We start from the raw sequence: 20,932 nt of genomic DNA, 5'->3' as shown, positions 1-20,932 counted from the left end.
ATCGTCTTTCTCATCCTTTCTCTTGCTAACTTGAAAAAAATATGGACGGGATTTGCTCAGCATTGGACCAGATGTAATAATACTGATCCAGCGGGGTTGACCTGGGGGGAGGGTGTGAGTCTGTGTGTGTTTGTGTGTGTTTTCATCATTGTAAATAGAGGCATTGAAACAATCTGCTCCTCTTTGTGGGTTATTTTCTCTGTGCTGTGGCTCCAGCAGTGCCACAGACAGATTAGCAGTATTATCAACATCTAACAGTGCACATAGGGCATGAAAAATATAGTCAAAGGGATACATGCGCGATCGAACCGAGCGGTCAGGGTTTAAAGGATTACTGGTTTATTTCACACTAGCATACTGTGGCTCCACGGTCCACGCTGACTTTGCATTAGTCAGGGAGAAGACAACAGCATGACCTTCCTGCAGCTTCCTCAAAAACAATGTTTTCTTTACCTTTTTAAATGTCCCAGTTTGACCAACAGTAAACAGTTATTATCCCCAAAGCCAGTCTACATTTTGAAGGTTTGTTTACAGAGTGACGCTGTAGTGAAGTTTTTCGCTTTTCTGGTCTGTGTTAACTCTTACAAGCAGCTGCCCCCTGATGGACTTTGAAGGTACTCCAGGTACCGCGCACAATAGTCAAATGTAATGTTTCCATTTTTAAAACTTAATCAGAACTAATAAATACATATTTTCCTTTATTTGTTTGATGATTTGGTCTCGGTTCAGGTAACGTTTTTGACAGAACCAGTAGCTAACACAGGACTGGAGGCTTTAATGACATCAAACTGTCTTTTATTCAAACTGAAGGTTTTTATACTCCAGACGTGTAAAGTATGTACGGAGCCCCGCAGGGGACATGGGAGAAAAAAAAATTAAGACGGACTTTTGCGAGATCTCGCAAAACTGTTGCGAAATCTCGCAAAAGTTGAATTCCAACAATGGTTGGTCCAACAGCTACTTAGTTGTAATATTACTCTTTCTGGGTCACAAAATACACTTTTAAGATATTTTGAGGCGTGAATGTAGTTGTGTAAACATCAGATACCTGCTCGGTTTACAAGACATCAAAAGTGCGCCGACGTTTTCAGAGATCTGACACCCACTAGCTCGAAGCTAACGGGAGGTCGAGACCTACTACAGCCGGGAGGAACACCGCTGTCCCGGCACGTGCGTCGACCTCCCGGTCGGCTTTGAGCTGGCGGCCTCTGAAGAATGCGGCTAAAACTTTTGCGAGATCCCGAGTTTGTTTTGCGAGATCCCGAGTTTGTTTCGCGAGATCTCGCAAAAGTCCATCTTAATTTTTTTTTTCTTCCATGTCCCCTGCGGGGCTCCGTAAGTATGTGCATATTTCAGCCCGTTCTCACTCCCGAGGCGTAACATGCCAACGTTTTGTCACGTCCCGCGGCGTTCCTGAGGAACGCGAAAGGAGACCTTCGGCGTTCTTATGGTACGCGGCGAGTTATGGGCGAAATCCAGTGCAATGACGCTCCCGCGGTAATAGACGTCTCAGCCCTGTATTCCAGCCCTAAACCTAACCTTATCCCTAGCCCTAACCATAACCTTTTTCCTGAGCTTAACCAGGACTTTAATGATGTTAAATAGCGTGTTTCTAAGCGATTTGAAGAAAAAGAGTGAACATGTGTAGATTGAGTCCATACGGTTCTCATATTTCCTCATTTTTCCGAGGTCGTCATTTATTAACGTGGTGGATAGCCGAAAACATAATATGTTGACGATTTGTCACCTAGCGTAAAATGTTACGCTTTGGGAGTGAGAACGTGTTGCATATTTTCATGTCAATTAAAAAAATCTTCTGACTCGTTGAACGTGTAATTTCACCGGGTGAATTTGTGGCTTTTTTTCCTGATGATAATAAAACCAGTCAGATGACTGCATTTAGCAACAAGCGGACTGTAACTCAAAACCAGTACTGAATATACAAATAATGTAATGATAATGAAACTAGTTTACCTCAGACACATAGCTAGCATTTTTTCAGGTAAATCTCTGAAGATTTTTCAAAGCCATCTTAAACGTGTTCCCAACTCTGCCAACAAAAGCTCAAACTGCTCCACCCTGAAATACAGATTCAATCTCCGTATTAATCTGTGAATCTCAATTTCGTCTTTTTCTCATTTAGAAACATCAGGAGCAACAAACCAGGACGGTATCTATATGCACCACAGGGAACGAGAAGTCATCCTTCACTGCAGTTCTGGGCTGCCAAGCGAATGGCCAAGAGGAAGACTTTGCCAAAAGAAAAGTTCCCGGCCGGCATCATTGTCAAGGTAACCCAAAGGGCTGGATGGACGAGGAGAAGATGAGTGAGTGGCTGAGGGAATTTATGTCAAGCGACCGGCTTTTTCCACAAATCTCCGTCCCTATTGATCTACGACTCCATGCGCGCCCATCTCACCGATACTGTCAAAACCCAAATGAAGCAAACTATTTCGGAGCTTGCCATCATTCCGGTGGATTAACCAAAAACTCCAACCGCTAGATATTGGTGTCAACCAAAACATCAATTCAAAGTCAAGTTGCGAACTGCGTGGGAGCATTGGATGACAGAAGGCGAACACACATTCACCAAGACAGGGAGACAACGCCAAGCGAGTTACACCCCTATCTGCCAATGGATTGTGGATACTTGAGCTAAGGTATCGGTCTCAAGTGTCGTCCGAGCTTTCCAGAAGGTTGGAATCATCACTGAACAGCTCAGTAACAGCAACAAGACTGATTCGCATAATGATGAGAGGGATCCGGGCAAGCTTGAGGCCGAATTCGCCCAACTGTTGAACTCAGACACTGAAGATAAAGGAATTTGATGGATTTGTGGAAGCAGAATGTTCTAAAAAAGTAAGTTTATTGTTCAATTTTTAATGTGTTACAACTTAACAATATTGAGAGTTATTGTGAATGAGTTTAATAAAGTTCGACGTATCTAACTGTTTTGTTTGGCTTAATGCACCTTATAATCCGGTAAATACAGTAAATAGAGGGGTGCTATTGCGATATGCTAAAGGAAGGCTTTCAGTGGACAATGACCAAGAAAAATCTACAAATAGAAGAAAATCCTGCTTCATCATAATCTACCGAGTTGGTCAAAGCTGTGATTACCAGCAAGGGTTTGTGGATGGTTGGGTTCACGAATAACCATTTATCGCTGTACTGTATATCCACTGATGATGAGTTTATTTAAACGTACAGCATACAATTGCCACTCTAAAATGAAAACGGGCGCTTGGAGGCAGTCAGTTTCAGAAAGGTTAAACACTTCAGTCTGTTAGTGAGCGACAAGACCGCCCTTCAGAAATAACATGAGTCATATACAGAGCTTGTTGAAATGTTGTAGTGATATCAGGATTTGTAGTCATGATTTGAGTGTAGGGCAACATGATGGGGCCCTTTGTAGAGGACAGCAATGCTGATGTGTTCAAGGACCCTCTGAAACGAGAGATTTAGAAGATTCGATTATCGTGAAAACCTGACTCACTCCACTTTGCTCACTGGCTCGTGGCTTCTTGATTTAATTATCAAACGGTGAGACAGATGACATGTCTCCTGAGATGGCGCAGTGTCTTTGAAAACACTACAACATGTATTTGAAAAGGTCTGCCTGCGTCCACAACCACAGCACGCCGCATGATGCCAGGGTGGCTGACAAAACGGATAAAAGCTGTGATGGATGGTTAATTACAAACTGTCTGTGAAGGTTCTCAGTGAAACACAGTTTTAATTACAAACTGTGTTTCAGCAGATGTGTAAGAATAACGGGGGGGGGGAAAGTTCATTTAGCTGATGTACAATCAACTAACCAGATGTTTTTCACTCTCCTGTTGAGAAATCACAGCAGGGAAAGGTGGATCAATGACGCCTCAGTTTCATCATGTGTCACAGTAAACCATGACCGTGAAACAGGTATATTTTCACTTGTTTAATCTTTTGATTGATCTTATATGATATATAATCACATTATTTCCTCTAAGATTAATAAATTATTCTGAATATTGGGATTTTGTGACAATGACATAGAAAATAGGATAAACAGGTCACTTGCAGCACATTCATAAATCATTAGACTTCTGATCATCAATCAGTCACGTCCACACTGAGTTCTTGCCACAGGCTAAAGACAGAAAATCTTCAATATCACTCAGTGGACAAATTTTGCCGGCTGACTGGTCAGCTCGCACCCCCAGGACATGGGGGAAAATACTGCATTATTTGCAGTTTATGCATCAAATATCGTTCAGTAATCTACATCTTTCAGACGAAATTTGAGAAATTGTGTGTGCACTTATGATTGCAAACAGTTGTGCTTGATTGCTTCATTATTTGACTGTTTTTGTGTCCAACCAGGATCCTTTGCCGTGCTACTTCACAGTTTCATGTCTGTGTTTTGCAACAAATAAATATGTTCACTTATGTGCCTCCAAAACCCCAAAATGAAGGCTGCCAAAACACCAACATCAAGGCTTCAAAATTCATTGGGAGATGATGCTATAGTTTAGGCCATCTTCTGTTTTGACCGTGGCCACTGTATTTAAAATCATCTTTTCTTTTCAATAGGGGTTGAACCTACATGTACATGGTACAGGTGCAGTGCTTAACACCTTTATAGACCACCAGGTTTATGGTTTATGACACACACACACACACAGACATAGTTGGATAGTGTAGTGGTAAAACTACACACCTTTGGAACGGGAGTCAGCGTAAAGTGTTGAGGAACCAGGGCACCCTTATGAGAAGTGGACTACTGGAACAAAATGGCATCGGTGGCCCTGTTGGAATGTTTCTATACAAGTAACCCAAGTAGAAAGGGCGTACATGGAGCGCTTTAACCAAGTGGCTGGCATTGTATATATATATATATATATAAAGGCATTTAGTTAAAGGTTAGTTTCTACAGTGCTAGCATGTAGCATGTAGCACTGTTCGTCATGTCCATGCTTTGTTCATATACAGGGATTCTGCAACATAGACTTGCTATGAGCAAGTATATATATATATATATATATATCTATATCTATATATATATATATATATATAGATAGATAGATAGATATATTAGGGGTGCAACGATACTCGTATCGATATTGAACCGTTCGATACAGTGCTTTCGGTTCGGTACGCATATGTATCGAACAATACAAAATTTTTAATTTATTTTATCAACTTTCCTTCTGACGGTGCTGTCTGTGTTGAGCGCTCAGTGGATCTGTGCTCGACAGTGCAGCCTAGGCGGAGTAGGCGGAGTAGGCGGAGTAGTCGAACGCAGATTCACTGAGCGCAGCGCAAGCTAGCAAGACAGAAGCTAAGCTCTCCTTGCAACATGGCAAATTGAGCCTCCCCCACCCTCATTCAGATCTGGCCTTTGGAACTATTTTGGTTTTCATGTGACGTATGACCCTGAAGGTAAGCGCGTCATGGACTAAAGTAAAACAGTATGTCGGATGTGCCACGCAATGTTCAATTACATTGGTGGGAACTAGTATGTTAGCGCAGTTAGCTCGTTAACGTGTTGACGCCCTCCAGCCCCACGCACGGGGCGATCCGCGGTAGCTCGTTAACGGAGATTTGCCGTGTTGGGCGTTAACATCATTTCAGATTAACGCTGACAGCACTAGTGGGAACACAACGAATATGACTGCACATTTACTCCAACATCATCCTCGTGCAAAGACAAGTGGAAGCAGACAAAAACAACAAGCACACATGCTACAAACTTTACCCGAGTCATTTAGACAGCCGTTAGCACATGATTCTCCTTATGGGGACCTGATATGTTTAATATGCTGCTGAGAATATAGCCCAGAAGAAGCGTATAGTAGAGCTTTTATTTTGGAAAGAGACATTTCTCTGTAATAAACTCTCTTTTCCAAAGATGAGTGATTTCTCGATCAGATAGATTTATTTTTTTATTACTTTGTTGTTTCAGCAACATTCAATTTAAAAACTGTACTTTTGAGTTAAAATATATAATTATAATTTTAATAAATGACAAATTAAAAAAGCATGAACTTTTTTTTTTAATCGAAAAAATATCGAACCGTGACACCAAAGTATCGAACCGAACCGTGAATTTTGTGTATCGTTGCACCCCTAGTATATATATGATCAAATGTCCTGTTTTCAATAAATGTTTTACAGTTATTTACAGTTAAATTAGTTTTAGCAGTTGAATGTTAAGCATGTCAGGCTCAAATTAAACGTTTTGTTGCTAATGCACAACCAAGTCCTGCAGTGGTACTTCTGAGTAAAAATATATGTATGTGGGGTAATCAGGTTGTTAGTTTTTAACTGTTGCAAATCAGCAACGACTGCCTCGAGAGGGTTGACTACTTTCTGACTTCTCAGGAAAGTCCAGTGTGGCGGCTCAAATCTGGGTATAAAAACATCAATTCAGTTTGTTATTTGAATAATAAAAAGTATATTTTTTAGTTTTAAACAAGCTTTTGACATTGATTTCTAAAATATTTGTGTTTCCTTGGTTTTATGACAGGAGGTCTAATAAATTTGTTAATCACTGTCAAACACAAAACACAGAAAACGACAATATGATGTTTTTTCTTGAAGCATAAAATCTGAAACAACCCCAAAATTACATTTTTAATTTTGATTGAATCTATCATCTATTTGTGGAATAATTTGTAATGAAAGTTTTCATCCGATTTACTTTTATTGTACAAACTGAAGCAAGAACTGCAAAGTGTTAAATAGTCCAACATAATAACTTTAATCACACAGATTGTGAATGAACTTTTCTATCATTCTTGGAATTTAGACAAAAAGTAATTTCAAAACTCATCAAGCGATAAAAGACCAATGTACGACAGTCTTTCTGCCGCTGACGACTCGCTGCGCTCTCTTCATTTATTCCAAAGTGATTACCGTTTCGCTTCAGCACATTAGCCCTGCATATTCAAAGCTAACTTTCTTCACACAGTGGATTTAGTATCCCTCTGCTACTTGCGATCATCATTTTACGCTGTGCTGAACAATGTACTCGCAAAGGTTAATTCACTGTCCAATTATTTCAGCCATGCATGTTAATGTCACCCCCCCCAAGTCCTAAAGCTATCTGCTGTCATACAGTGTCAGTCAGGGCATTGTGGCAGTTTATTTGCTTCACACTTGGTGAATCCTTTAATTAAATCGCCCTCGATGCAAATAAAAAGAGATGCATCAGCAGAGATAAGGCAGATAATGAGCTGAATCAGAAGTGTGTATTTTATAGGAACACTTTAAGAGATCTAAATCTGCCTCCCAGTTCAAGAAAGGGTCAATATGTCAGGAGCAGATATTACAGATGTTTGTATAATATATTAGACTTGCTAGATATTTATTGTACACTGACTTCAGAGACATTTTAATTTGGTTAGCTCAGTTTTATGTACATTTCTGGGTGAAGGAGCTTTCCTTTCACTACTGCGGACTCTTTAGAAAATTCTGTTCCTGTTGCACCGTCTTGCTTTTTCCATAACAACGTGTTATTCTCAAAAAGAGTGAGCTTTTTTCATTTTTACTTATTTAAAATGAATGTTCAGACATGTCGTGTCTTCTGTTGTTTGCTCATCATTGCTCAGGTAATGACTCTGTTTTTTCACCGAGCAGCGAAGTTCTGTAATCTGTGTACTCCAGTGCATTCACTTAGTAATAGTTCATAGTTGTTTAAGCAACTGCTGTAAATCCTCTGTGGGAGGGTTTAATGTTAATATAAAAGCCTAGATTTTATTAATGGTAATAAACCAAGTGTAACACTGTGGTTAACTGTTACGTTTTATTTTTTACATAACAGAGGAATCATGTCTGTCAGGCTTTGGATACACCTACAAAAAATAAATTAATAAACATATTTTTGTTAAAACAATATTCATATCAGACTGATTTGCTCCCACAGGAGCACGTGAAGTCGTTTCAGGTCGTAGCTCATAGCAAGTCTATGTTGCAGAATCCCTGTATATGAACAAAGCATGGACATGACGAACAGTGCTACATGCTACATGCTAGCACTGTAGAAACTAACCTTTAACTAAACGCCTTTTTTTGAACCATTATTTATCTTGAGCTAAAATCAATTCAGTGTATTGTAATTTAAGGTGACCATATTTTGATTTCCAAAAAAGAGGATACTTGGCTCAGTCATGAAGAACTTGCTTAAAGAAACATAAAATCGGCCCGGGCACTTTGACTAGAGACCGCCCCACCAGGTATTATAGGAAAAACCATAAAGCCTTTGAATGAAAACAAACGCTGTTGTGACAGTGATGTACACTGTCTTGTTGGTATATGTATAATTTTACATCAGATGAAAACTTTGGTTGTAAGATTCCCCATTAATGTCTTACCTGGCCCCCTGGCAACACTTTGCTAGACCCGCCCCTGCACAGTTACCAGCTGTCAGCTACTTAGAAAAGGATCCTGGTGTTATTTGTCTCTCAGAAACAGTTCATAACTTCCCTGCAACTCTACTAACTAACTCTTATGAATAAAGTTCACTATCAGTAACATCATAGCACCCACCGAGCTGTATAGAAACTCCGTCATGCTAGCTAGAGTTATTGTAACTGACTGTAAAAAGTCAGCACAAGGAAAATAAACTACACCTAAACTTGGTTTATATCTGACCCAGATGGACAGCAGGTCATAACTTCTTACCTGAAGTTCAGTTCACCGCCTGGGTCTCTCCTCCTCCTGCCTCCCCTCTCCCTCATCCACCTGCTGGCCTCTGTGGCAGCTCCGCCATAGCCACCACCAAGCAACTGAGTTATTTTTACACATCGGCCAGCATCTGGTCAATCCACCAGCTTTCATTGTTTATACCGTCACAAAAACAACAACAAAAAAAACCATCGGCCCGTAAAAACGAAAAATGGCCAGTACAGCTATGGTCGGTACGAGGGAAATTTCTTTTGCAGTTTGTCTGAAAAGATGGACTTGCTCACAAAGCAGCAGCTTGGGGATGACCTACGTCACACACATGGGTCCTATAGGAAAACCCGGACATTTTTATCAATCTCGAAAATCCCCCTGGGCGCCCCGGACAGAACGTGAAAAAAGGACATGTCCAGGGAAAAGAGGACGGTTGGTCACCCTTTGTAATCTCTAAGTGGATATCATGTTAGCTGGGAAGCTAACTAATCTACACATGTGATAGCAGTGTTCTGTTAGCTATGACGTTAGGTTGTAAATAAGCTAAGATTGGCGAGCTAGCTGTAACTTTGCTTTAATTTTAAAGTTAACTGACTTTATCCATTCAGGACTAGCAATCCATTACAAGGCAAGCAAGCTTTAACACGAAGTAGAGCAAAGCTAGCTCAGGGTACAAAAGCCCCTCCATGAACCAAATGCCCCTTTTGTTCCCTCTTTATCCTGCTGACAAGATCACACCCTCCCATTTGGCCCCTTGGGTTTTACGGTTATTGAGGAAGGTGATTAGTGGACTTCATTTGTAAGCTATTAGATGTTGTTGCTCAGTGTATACACAGGCAGTCATTTATCATCATTAGTGGGTTCCAGTTTCTAAGCTAGCGCTAAAACATCACACCCATTTGTCCCCAGTCCTTCACAGAGAAATCAGTCCACAGGGTGTTAGATGCTCTTCACTCTGTAAGTGTTAATGCGGTTTCAACCATTTGTGCTGGTTCTGTTTTTTAACTTGTATTTGTCATTAAACAGAGGTTGGTGATTCCAGTTGGCCCCACATTAGCAAAATATTTCCACAATGAAGTGTTGCACAGATTGAGTATTAAGCCTGCACAATAGCATTGGAGCAGCTCTGAATGCTTTTATTTTAAATGCTTTGAAATGTGAAATGTGTTAACTTTCTGTATGTGTATTGTGATCGTCTGCCCTCACGAGTGCGATTTGTATCAGAGGCGTTCTGTACCAGCACAGTGTCATTGTGTATTTCCACTGAGCGTGCTTTAACACTGGTTCATGCGGCACAATAAGGTTGCAGAGAGGTGAAGTGGCTGTGCAGCTGTGTGTGAAAAGGAGGAGGAGATCCTGTTAGTCTCTGCTCCAGATGATGAGCTGAAATCACGGAGGGGAGAACAAACAACCCTGGCGGCTGCCTCCAAAGCCACGAGCTGGGGCTGAGGCAGGTTGGCCCTCCATCTGCATCTCAATGAGGAATTTGATCACAGCTCAGCATTCAAAGGCGACAAAACAATGTGAGGCTACTGGGACCGCCGCTTTCGGATAGGAAAATACATCTAGGAAAGTGAATGTTTGCTTTCACAATCTGCAGTTTCTTTCCAGTGTTTGTCATGTTTTGTTTTCTTATAATGGAGACAAAAATTAACCTCAAAAACAAGCAGAGATTAAAATCTAATACGTATATGTTTATCACCAGTGTTGGTCAAGTTACATGAAAAAAGTAATCAGTAATTAATTACTGATTACTTCCCCAAAAAAGTAATCCCATTATTTACTGATTACTTATTTTCAAAAGTAATTAGTTACTTAGTTACTTTTTAAAAACAGGATTTACAACCTGAATAGGTGATAAAGTGATAGATCTTTCAGCCCAATTCTACTTTTTCTGCATAATCATCATACAAAATGTAATCAAATGGAAAAGTCTCTTTTTAAAACTTGTTTTATTAGTTTTAATCTTTTAACTTTATGCATCAAGCAAACATTTAATTATCTGCAACATTCTCTGACTGGAAGAAATTAGTTTAACATTTAAACCTATTTTCTGCACATTCCAGCACATAAAATATTTTTTGTGTGTTTACACTCACTCTTTCAAATAGATGCAAGTAAAACACAGCAGAAAATAAATAAAGTCAAAGACTAGCGGTCCTGTTGCTCTATTTTCACCTGTAAAGCAGGAGTGGGGTAGGCGGAGGGTTACCCTGGTGCAGGTGTGCAGCGGTCAGTGGAAGAATCCGCGAGTTTCTCTGTGAGTTTCCCATTACGTCGTAGCTACTCGGTGCTTGTTTGGAAGTTTAGGGGTTTTTTCGCTGTAAAAAGAAGTTTTCTTCCCACGCACAACGGACACTAATGTTTTTGTCACTTTTTATGGAATCAAACTCAAAGTAAGGTCAGTACTTCCACGCTTTAAACGCTGCACGCTCATACTCTCTCTGCACTCGATACATGATCCATTGTTGATCTGCACACAGCTGTTGTCACGAACGTCGCACTCGCTTACGTCACTGTCATGAGACATTCTCGCAAAAAAATCACGGTTTTAGTAACGCAGTAACGCAGCGTTCCTACGGGAAAGTAACGGTAATCTAATTACTGTTTTTGCAATAGTAATCCCTTACTTTACTCGTTACTTGAAAAAAGTAACGCGTTACTGCCCATCTCTGTTTATCACATATAACATCTGCCCGGGATTTGTCATGTTAATTATGTCATCCCAGCATAATTGCTGAAGTGCTTCTTAATTTTTGCAATATTTGTCTTTCTCAGGCTTCTTTAGTGTCCAAATTAATCAAATTTTTCATGTTTTTAATTGAGAGGGACAAAGCACTTGTACATAGTTCCGATACAGACCATAAATCTGACTTACTGCACAGTTTGTAGCTACTACTAATTTCCAACCTAGTTTTTCGTAAACGTCAGGCAGCATGCCGTAGTCTTCATTGGTTTTCAAGTAGGTCTTCAAAACTTGGAGGTGTGTTTGGGCACAGGTGTAGCCCATATAACCCCAATAAGCAAAACACATCATTACACACATGATGTTTTGATCCTTGGAGGCACCAACAACAGCAATAAATGGGTGACGATGGCAGCATCCGATGAATCACAGACATGGATACATCTACTGGGAGCAAAGAAGCGGATTTTAAAAAGGAAATTAAAACTATGATATTAGAAAAATATGAAGAGGCTGAAAGCAACACAGCTGCTGCAGACAAAGCAGCAGCAGGAAAAGGACTGAACAGTGTTACAGTATCTAAAGTGCTGTAAGTGAGCTTTAAGCACGTTGATAAGTGAGACTGAAAAAAATGACTATATCAATAAAGTTGAACCTATTAAGGACAAGAGGGTGAGGAAAAATGCCTGCTGTTTAACGTTCTGAGCGTAAGAAATAAAAATGAAGCATAGATGCCAGTTTGATATACTCTAAGGTCCAAAGGACCATTATGTGCCCTGTTTAAAATTGGGGAATAAAGTTGAACGTGTATTTCTTATTGATTCTCATCAATGAAAGACAAAGACTTGATACACTGTTGTAAAACATCACAGCAAGTAATGAGAATTCTCTCAGTATAATCTACAAATAACCAGACTAACACGCGCTGCTGATGTCCCCACGAGAAGCACTCAGTGGGACTAACACAATTATTAGCTTTGATCGTTTGCATAAAGGTCGGAGCTCTGGGGAAAACTGTAAACTGTGGAAACTTTAATGGCCATGTGTTCATCTTTATCTACTTAAGAGCAGTCAGACTTGTGTTTTTAACATGTTTTAATGCTTTGTATCTTCTTCTGTTTAATCTGAACAAGCCCCTAAAAACAGTCAGTGATCACTGTCGGCCTCTCTTGGTTTTTATTACCACTGTTCATTTTAACGCTCAGTTTTTAAAACCTTACAATGTAACTACAGCCCAGCCCATGTAGCAGTAAATTAATGACAAACCTCTTTGTGGATGGATTATCTCAGCTGTTCTCGTGACTGAAGTTTGGTCCGTTTACAGCATCCTGCCATGCGATTGCATTTGTCTCTAACCATCAGGAACCCTCACATTAACTTTTATCGAGTGGAGAAAAGTTAGCGTTCATCCTCCAGCTTCACTGTGTTTATGCTATGCTAACATAGCTGTGTAGCTAGCCACGTAGCACATCATTATATACCAGCTAGCCAAACTTCAGTAACCCTACAAAAGTCACTGCTGTTTAGTTTCCTGTCTTCATTTATATCAGAAGTGACAGCAGAGCTGTACGTTTTAACTTTTTAGAAATCCAGTCAGAACATGCTATATTATGTTTGGATAGAAACTAGCGAGCTAACTTCCTGCTAACTATGAACTCCGTCAAGCTTCATAAATCCTGTTTTCATGAATGCCTGGATGTTAAACTTCATTGTTACACCTGGTAGAGCAGAACGCTGATCATTTTATTACCGAATTTAGACAGTTTGTAACTCTCAGTGATACCGCAGTGATCGTTTGACTTTGGGACCTGAAGCAGAGTTTGGACCCAGAAACAGCTAATGTCATCAGACTTAAAGACCGGAAAACAATAAAGAGAAGACAAGCTGGGGGGAATCAGCTGCAGTTTACTCTTCCAAAAAAAACCTTCTTGCTTTTCTTCCTGTTGGCCGGCTCCTTGTTCCTACCCTAACCCTTTTCACACCACTGACCATGAAACCATGTTATTGGACCAGGTTATACAACAAATACTGCTTATGGTATGTTGGTCAAGCACAAGACAAACACAGTCTATTCTGAAAGACATTTATACTTTTGCTCACATGGAAAGCACCATTTATCAAAACAAAAAAAATCTGAGGACTAGAAAAGTTCAACACCAGGGACGGGCTCAACATGTCCACTGTTGCGATCGTTCTGGTGAAATAAAGTCCTTCACAGACAATATTGGGGAATATGGCAAGCTGTTATTAGCTGATGGGTAAGTAAAGCTCATACTGAAACATTAATTAGATTTAATATGTTTCTTTTAACCTGGCTCATCAGGTTTCGAATGAAACCAGCTAACGAGCTAATTAGAAATGTTATATCAGTGCAGTAAAAGTTCACATTTTATTCTCTTGGACTTCCTCGTTGTGGAGCAGCTGGTCGAGTGAGTGCGCTGTAAAACTTCTCCGAATCCCTCCACGAGCTGCACAACTGATCAAAAAAGCATCAATTGCTGGTTAATAACTTGAGACAGTGCAAACTTTAAAGCTCTGGCGAGGTGGAGGCTCAGTGATGTGAGATATGAAAGAGAAGGAGAAACACACACACACCTCCTCACTGCACCAAGTATTGTGGCGGGGAGTCGATGAGTCATCCCCGTAGCTTTTATATGGACGGTGCATCAATCACCCTCTCCTGAAGGGAGCAGATGGTGCGCGGCGGCTCAGCTACTGTGGAGAAGTGTGGTGCTGATGCTGTGTGTATATGTGTGTGTGTTGGGAGGAGACGGGTGATGGTGCCAGCCAGCTAAGGAGAAGTGTTGGATGAAGACTGATGCAAACAGCCGATGGAGAGCGGACGCCCACAGGCTGAGGAGCGCTCGGTGTTTGGCGTTGATGTGGCATCTGAGCGCCAGCTGTGGCGCAGGTGCAACAACTGTAGAAGAAGAAAAATTAAACCTTGACAGGAGGAATGTGCAAAAGAGGATGATGAAAGGTGTGAGGTCATCTTTGAGTGAGAGGGTGGATATGTGGGAAACATCAGTCCACATCAGCAATAACATTGTTATTTAAAGCTTTAACACACAGGCCTAGAGACCGGCTGCGGACCTCTTAGTGCAGCAGTCCTCAACCCCCGGGCCACGGACCGATGCTGGTCCTTTGGTAACCGGCCGAGAGAGTTGAGGCTCGGGTGTGAAATCTATGGTTTTCAGGGTTTTATTGTTAACTCGGTTTCCCTGGGTCTGTTCCCATGTTGTAGTTGTTCGTCTTATTTTGAAAGAGAAGAAAATTTACACGTTACCACAGCGACCAGAGAGCATTAAGGGGCAGTTCTTGTTTTTGTTTTGGTCGTATTATTTTGTTGTACAGTGGAACCCCGACCCCGAGGGTCTTTCGTAATTCGAAGATTTTCATAACTCGAAGCACCCATCGCGCCTTTTGAGTGAACGATAGGCTATAGGCTAATTGCTAACGGCAACAACAATATGTCGTTCAAGTGGAACAACGAAGCGCAAGTACAAAAGCCAAGGGGTTGTCCCATGATTCAGAAGGCATTGTGGGCATTGTAGGCATTCTGGGCTCAGCCAATCGGAGCCAGCGGATTTCGTAACACGGGCAGTTTGCCGTAACATGGGCAGAAATATTGCCGTTCAGTGCCTTCGTAACTTGAATTTTTCGTTTAACGGGGTACTCGTAAGTCGGGGTTCCACTGTATTTATTCGTGACACCTTAAAGTCCAGTCCGTGAAAATATTGTCTGACATTAAATCGGTCTGTGGCGCAATAACGGTTGGGGACCGCTGTCTTAGTAGACACCAGAAAAATGTGTTTTCACCGACTGGTTGGCGAGTGGTTGCGGGGTGAAAGTGGTCAAGTTACACGGCTTTGATTGGTTTGGCTGTTAGCAGGTCGCCTTGGTTGCTTATGTATTATCCCAATTTGTCTGCGAACACTGCAAACTTAAAAAACACACACTGGAAACGAAGCACATTCACCCTCAAAGTTAAAGTTGTTTCTTACTGCTGAACCCAACATGTTTTAAAAAACACACACTTTTACTTTGTTTTCGAACAGTTTCCATTTCTGCTTTTTGCTGCATGTTTCCGACTTACTGAGTAGCTGGTAAGTGTTTAAGGACAAGTCACTGTCTTCAATGCAGACTATGACCGACAACGACAATCTTCTAAAGAATAAAGCAGTAGTGATGTGCGATACCACTGATTTCCTTTCTGATCCGATACCAAGTAAATTACCAATACTTTGTGGAGGTAAAATACATTCGCACATAACTCCAATTACGCTCAGCCATTGTTGTGAGTGCGCACGCCAAGGGGCTGCGAGACATTTATACAGCCGTATTTTGCACATGACTATGAAAGGCGGAAGAGGAAGTAGTTCCTTCGAATGCAAACAATCCGAATGTTATAGTTTATTTCCACTGTGTTCCTGTTAATGATAAACTACAAATTTACCTTAAGTTACTAAAATATCGATATTTTAATGTGAGAATCGATTCTAGAACATAAATGATTGGTATCGGAGGAATCGATATTTCAGGATCGATCCGCACATCACTATAAAGCAGTCACAAGGACGTTTTTAGTGCAGTATTATTTAACTTTTTTGACCAATTTCACCTAGCAACAGTAAGCCACCAGTCAAGGTTACATCTTTTTCCCTTGGAAGTGGTAGTTACCAGTACTGACCAGTCTCTAGGCCTGTGTGACTAGGGTCTGAATAACCAGCAGACTGTAGGCCTGTCCATCAGTATTCACACAGTAAAACTGGCTTGTGTCAAAGGGACACCAGAGTGGCTGTGGGCAGCACTACTATACCACAGGGGACAATAAAAGAAACATGACATATGGTGCCTTCTGGCTCTACAGTGATTGTAAAGGATGTGGGTTATAAAAAAGATTTGCTCTTTTGTAGGGTGGGACTAAAGAAATACCAATTAAAAGACAAGACAAAGAGCAACAACTCCGCATATGTTCTCTACTCTGGAGTGTCATAAACAAACATGAATAGCCGTACGTTTTTATCTCTCCGGCTCCTCGCCATAATTCAACACCTGCTTTCTCCTCCATCAGAGTATTCAGTGACTTTGTGCAGCCATGCCTCAGAAGAAACATCAGAAACTCAAAGAAGAGAAGCACGAAGCTTGTAGTGGTCGGACATTGGTGGCCTGCACTGGTAGTGTGAGGCGCTGACTGGAGGAAGGAAACTGAAGCTCAAGCAGGGGTGAGATGCTGGTTTGTTTTGCCCTGAGGGTTATATTCTCGCTGTAATGCGTTTACAATATCAAAGTGATTATGTAATCAAGCTGCTATACCACAGGGGATAATGGGTTTTTCCCTCTCTGTCAAACAGATAATATCAGTGATGCTGAAAATAGAAATATAGGCACTCATCCCAGAGATGACTGCAGAGGAGGAGAGTGTGTTTCCTTTGAAAATGCAGTAAAGGAGAAACTGTAGCTCATGCCAGGTTCACACTACGCAGTGTTTGTGTCTGATAATGTGGAAGTAGCACCCACCAAGAGCTCGAAACTCAAAACTGCAGTTCCTCTAACGACCACTTGAGGCTGCGCCCAAAAGTGAGTCAATCCCCATAGACTCGCATGTTAAAAAGTACAACTTTACATCAGCAATAAACACGTATACAGCCTGCTCCAACAAGCAGTTTAGATCTGTATGGGAAGTTTCACCCCTCGTAACATTATGGAGGTGATTTTTGTTTCTTTTAATAATTTTCTTTTAAGCCTGAGCACATGGCTACTGTTATTCTTTGTAATTATGTGGAGTCACTAAACTTGGCAGTGTTTGTGCTTTTGAGGCGTTATTCAAATGGATGAAGTGTGTCAGCTAATAACTAGCTCTCTGTCCATTTTTCTAAATATAGTCAACTGTGGTTCTGAAGCATTGCGGTAACCAAAACACTAATGATGAGGCTTCAAACTACAGAATGTAAAAAGACAGATTTTGTTTAATACTGTGGCATAAAACCATTAAAATGTTGCTCATTTGTTCTTCTAATGTTGCTTGGACCATTTTTGTGCTAATGTCTATATAAAACAGAACGTTTTGACATAAAATTTTCAATGTCTGAAAGTGATAACTCAAGAACGAAGCGATGCAAGAGTTTTAAATTTATACCACAGGTGTATCTAATAGGAAGCTGTGGGGTAGCACTGTCCACTGTCCATTTTTATTATGGCAAAGACTCTAGGAAATAAAAAGACATAAGGAAAGATGAAGCGCAAACCAATGGGGGAAATGCTGCCCCCTGGTGGAGAACATTTTCATTAGTTTGTAAAGTATAATTACAAAAGCTACCTTTAAGTTTGGAACGAGCTCTTAAAGAACATAACACGAAGAAACGATAAAGCCCATGAATGTTGACTCTTGAAGCAGAGGTTCAAACTGGGATGAAGTGAGGAGTGAAATTCTACAAAGAAGCTAGGAAAGAGGTGAAGTCATTACCTTAAAGTGACCGGCCCAGGTAGACAACAGGAAAAACACAGACCTCAGCATATTTCCACATTACTGTAAGCTCCTTCTCAGCATGCACTCTTTCCATGCGCGGTGCCTCTGCTAGTCTCCGCTAGTCTCCGCTATCAGTTTACAAACATCGGATTTATTTGTGCAAATGCAATTTGAAACTTCCCGAGCTTTCAGGAGCTCAGACCATAAACCGCTCCAAACACCGTAATGGTTTTCCTGCAAGAGAAGCTGCCATTTCACCTGAAACTCAATTAAGTGCTTCAGGTGAGCCAATAACATGGAGCCAAGGTAGACAAGCTAATATAGGAGACGTATGATCTCGGTCTCTTGTTCCTGTCTCAGATTTCACATCAGAGGCTTTTCAAAGAGCTACTGGGACATCCTGATAATAAGGAATTAGACTCAGAGTGATGCTGCAAAACTACATGTAAAAGTGTATTTCATACCAGAGGAACTGTAATGTCCAGAGTAACTACTCTAAGCTTCTGTTCAGGGTTTTTTGGTGAATTTATAAGTATTAAAGGTCAAAGTTCTTTCTTGGCTCATACAAGTTTCCATCCTCGAGGAACTTCAGAGTCAGTTTGGAACAAGACACAGTCTGTTAGCTTAGCTAACGGAGGTAAAATCCTGTTTAACAAATGGATATTAGAGTTTCCCACTGAAACCAGTTAAATATGTCCATAATGAGAGATTGCGATTGTTTTTCTGATAAGAATGTGGAGTTGGAGCTCAGAGGTGTCTGAAGGACCTCGTTATGATAAAGACTATAGAACTTGACCGCATGCTGAGGTGGCAGTTCAGCCATTTGATGTTTCATGTTGCAGCAGCTCATGACTGAATGAACACGGTGCAATAAAAGTATTTTTAGAAGCAGATTTTTCCAAACACTTAATTTACTTGAGTAGGGTTAGGCGTTGCCACTTCAGCATGCAGTCAAGTTCTATACTCCTGCTAATAGCTTACTAATTTTATTTAGGTGTGTTGCAACAGGGAGACATGGAAAAGTTTCAGGACACCGGCCCTCAAGGACTGGAGTTTGAGACCCCTGGTTTAGGACATGTTCATTTGTTAAAACATGGAAGAAGCAGCGGACCAGAAACCGTCCCAGGACATGGACAACTGTCCATTTGTATAAATAATCTTTACCATTTTAATTAATGAGGAACATTTATCAGCAATTAAGAGTCAGTAAAAGAACTAGATGTTACAGTCCCTGATAATGTATTTTTGGGAAAAGTCTGAATGTAGTTTGTTTGAGTGTGTGTGTGTCAGAGAGAGAGTGTGTATTGATATACTTGTGGGGACCACAAATTGGAAATTTACTATACTTGTGGGGACCAACAGCCCTTATGAGGACCCAAATCCAGGTCCCCACAAGTTTGAAGACATTTTTGACTCAAAATGTGGTTTAGTGACAGGGTTACAACTGAGTTATGGTTAGGTTTAGGGTCAGGGTTCATTTTTCATGGTTCGGGTAAGGGGCTTGGGAAAGCCTTATGTCAATTAGATGTCCCCACAAGATATGAATACCGACGTGTGTGTGTGTGTGTGTGTGTGTGTGTGTGTGTGTGTGTGTGTGTGTGTGCGCGCTCTCTGGTTAAAATTGACTGAAGTCTTCAGACTTCTGTCGATTTCAGTCCAGACTGAGACACTGGTCCATCCAGCTGCTCCGTACAAAGGCTACTAATGGCGCTCGATTGTATGCATGTGTGTGTGTGTGCGCGTGCATGTCCGTGTGTGTGTGTTACAAGCGTGCACGCACAGCGCTCGCACAGAGACCCCATTTCCAAATGTCAAGTGTTTGTGAAATAAATGTCAACTAGCTGAGGGATGGGAAATCAAAGGGCTGCTTTAGCGCCGGCTGCAGCAGATACGACGGGAAACAGGAAAAAAAAAGTCATCGATTTTTCTTTTCTTATTTCCATCTTTGACGTGTCTTAAAAAAACCCAACAAAAATCCACATGAGGCCGGCGAAGAGAGCAGACAGGGCCGTCCTGGAATCTGCAGAGAGCAGCTGGGGGAGAATCTTTGGTATTGACGGACTGTCAGGCCGCCTGCCTCGCTCTCGTAACGTCAGCAGATCTGAGAGAGGCTGGGAGACGCGTTATGACACCGGCGCGCGGTGGCAACCATCCCACGGATTTCTGGTTTTAGTCAGCCTCCAGAATCCGCTCCATCTGTTTGAACAGGTGAGAAGACGCCACCTGATTCCTGCTGCCGTCATAGCACACCTCGTCCTCAAACTGTCTTTAACTCAGGGTATTTTCTCAGAGTTTATTTTGCCAGAAAATGAGCCCAACATGTCAACTCGTGTGGTATTTTCTGGACAAACCGACAGCCGATGAATGTCTGATGACAACTGATAAAAAATGTTATCATATCATCCATCATCGTCTTCTGCTTATCCAGTTCAGGTTGTAGCCGATCCCAGAGGCCGGTACACCCTGGACAGGTTTCCATCCTGTCACATCTCCTGGAAGCTAAATATAAAGTCTTTCCCTCCATTCTTTGTGGCTGCATGACGGATGTAAATAAAACTGGTGACTCATGCGGGACGTTTTGCACGTTGGAAAAATAAATTCACGAGGGGAGAAAACCTCTTTTGTCCAGTAAGCTGACCGTCTTCATTACTCACCTCTTGTCTTTGGTCACATGTAATGGAATCACCGAGTCTTTGTGAGCGGGATGGATACGTAGACGCGCTGTAATGGCTCGCCTTTATGGACGTGCAAACTGATACTGGGCGGTAAGGATCGCAAACGCTGCACTGTTTTCCTCTGCCTTCATTACACTGCAGGTTTTACTTTGAATAAGTTCTGTTGTTTTGTAAAGACAAAACTTTAGAGCACTCTTTGCATCTGATTTCTTCTTGGTTATCATCACTTGCACTGCATTTGAAGTATTTCTAAACAGCAGATAATCCACTTTGAGAGACGAGCTCGTCACGTTCTGCTGTGCCAGACTTTTGCTGTATATCTGTCGTTTAACGCGACGTTCCACATCCAGACACAGGTTTACCACAAGCTTCACGTGCTATCAGCCAAAGGCTTCACCCAGGAAGTTTCCCTGAACTGTGACACCAGCTGAACCGTTAACATTT

General features: G+C 41.3%; 1 long non-coding RNA gene across 1 annotated transcript in view; it reads right to left on the bottom strand.

The window, feature by feature from the left end:
* The window catches only part of LOC146496999 (uncharacterized), a 434,085-nt gene that overhangs the window by 391,673 nt on the left and 21,480 nt on the right, over positions 1–20,932 (bottom strand). The window lies entirely within an intron of this gene.

This window comes from Neolamprologus multifasciatus, chromosome 18 (assembly GCF_963576455.1).
Source record: "Neolamprologus multifasciatus chromosome 18, fNeoMul1.2, whole genome shotgun sequence".
In the NCBI taxonomy this organism is placed as follows: Eukaryota; Metazoa; Chordata; class Actinopteri; order Cichliformes; family Cichlidae; genus Neolamprologus; species Neolamprologus multifasciatus.
Note: the sequence above shows the minus strand (reverse complement) of the source record. Positions and strands in the feature narration are given on the sequence as shown.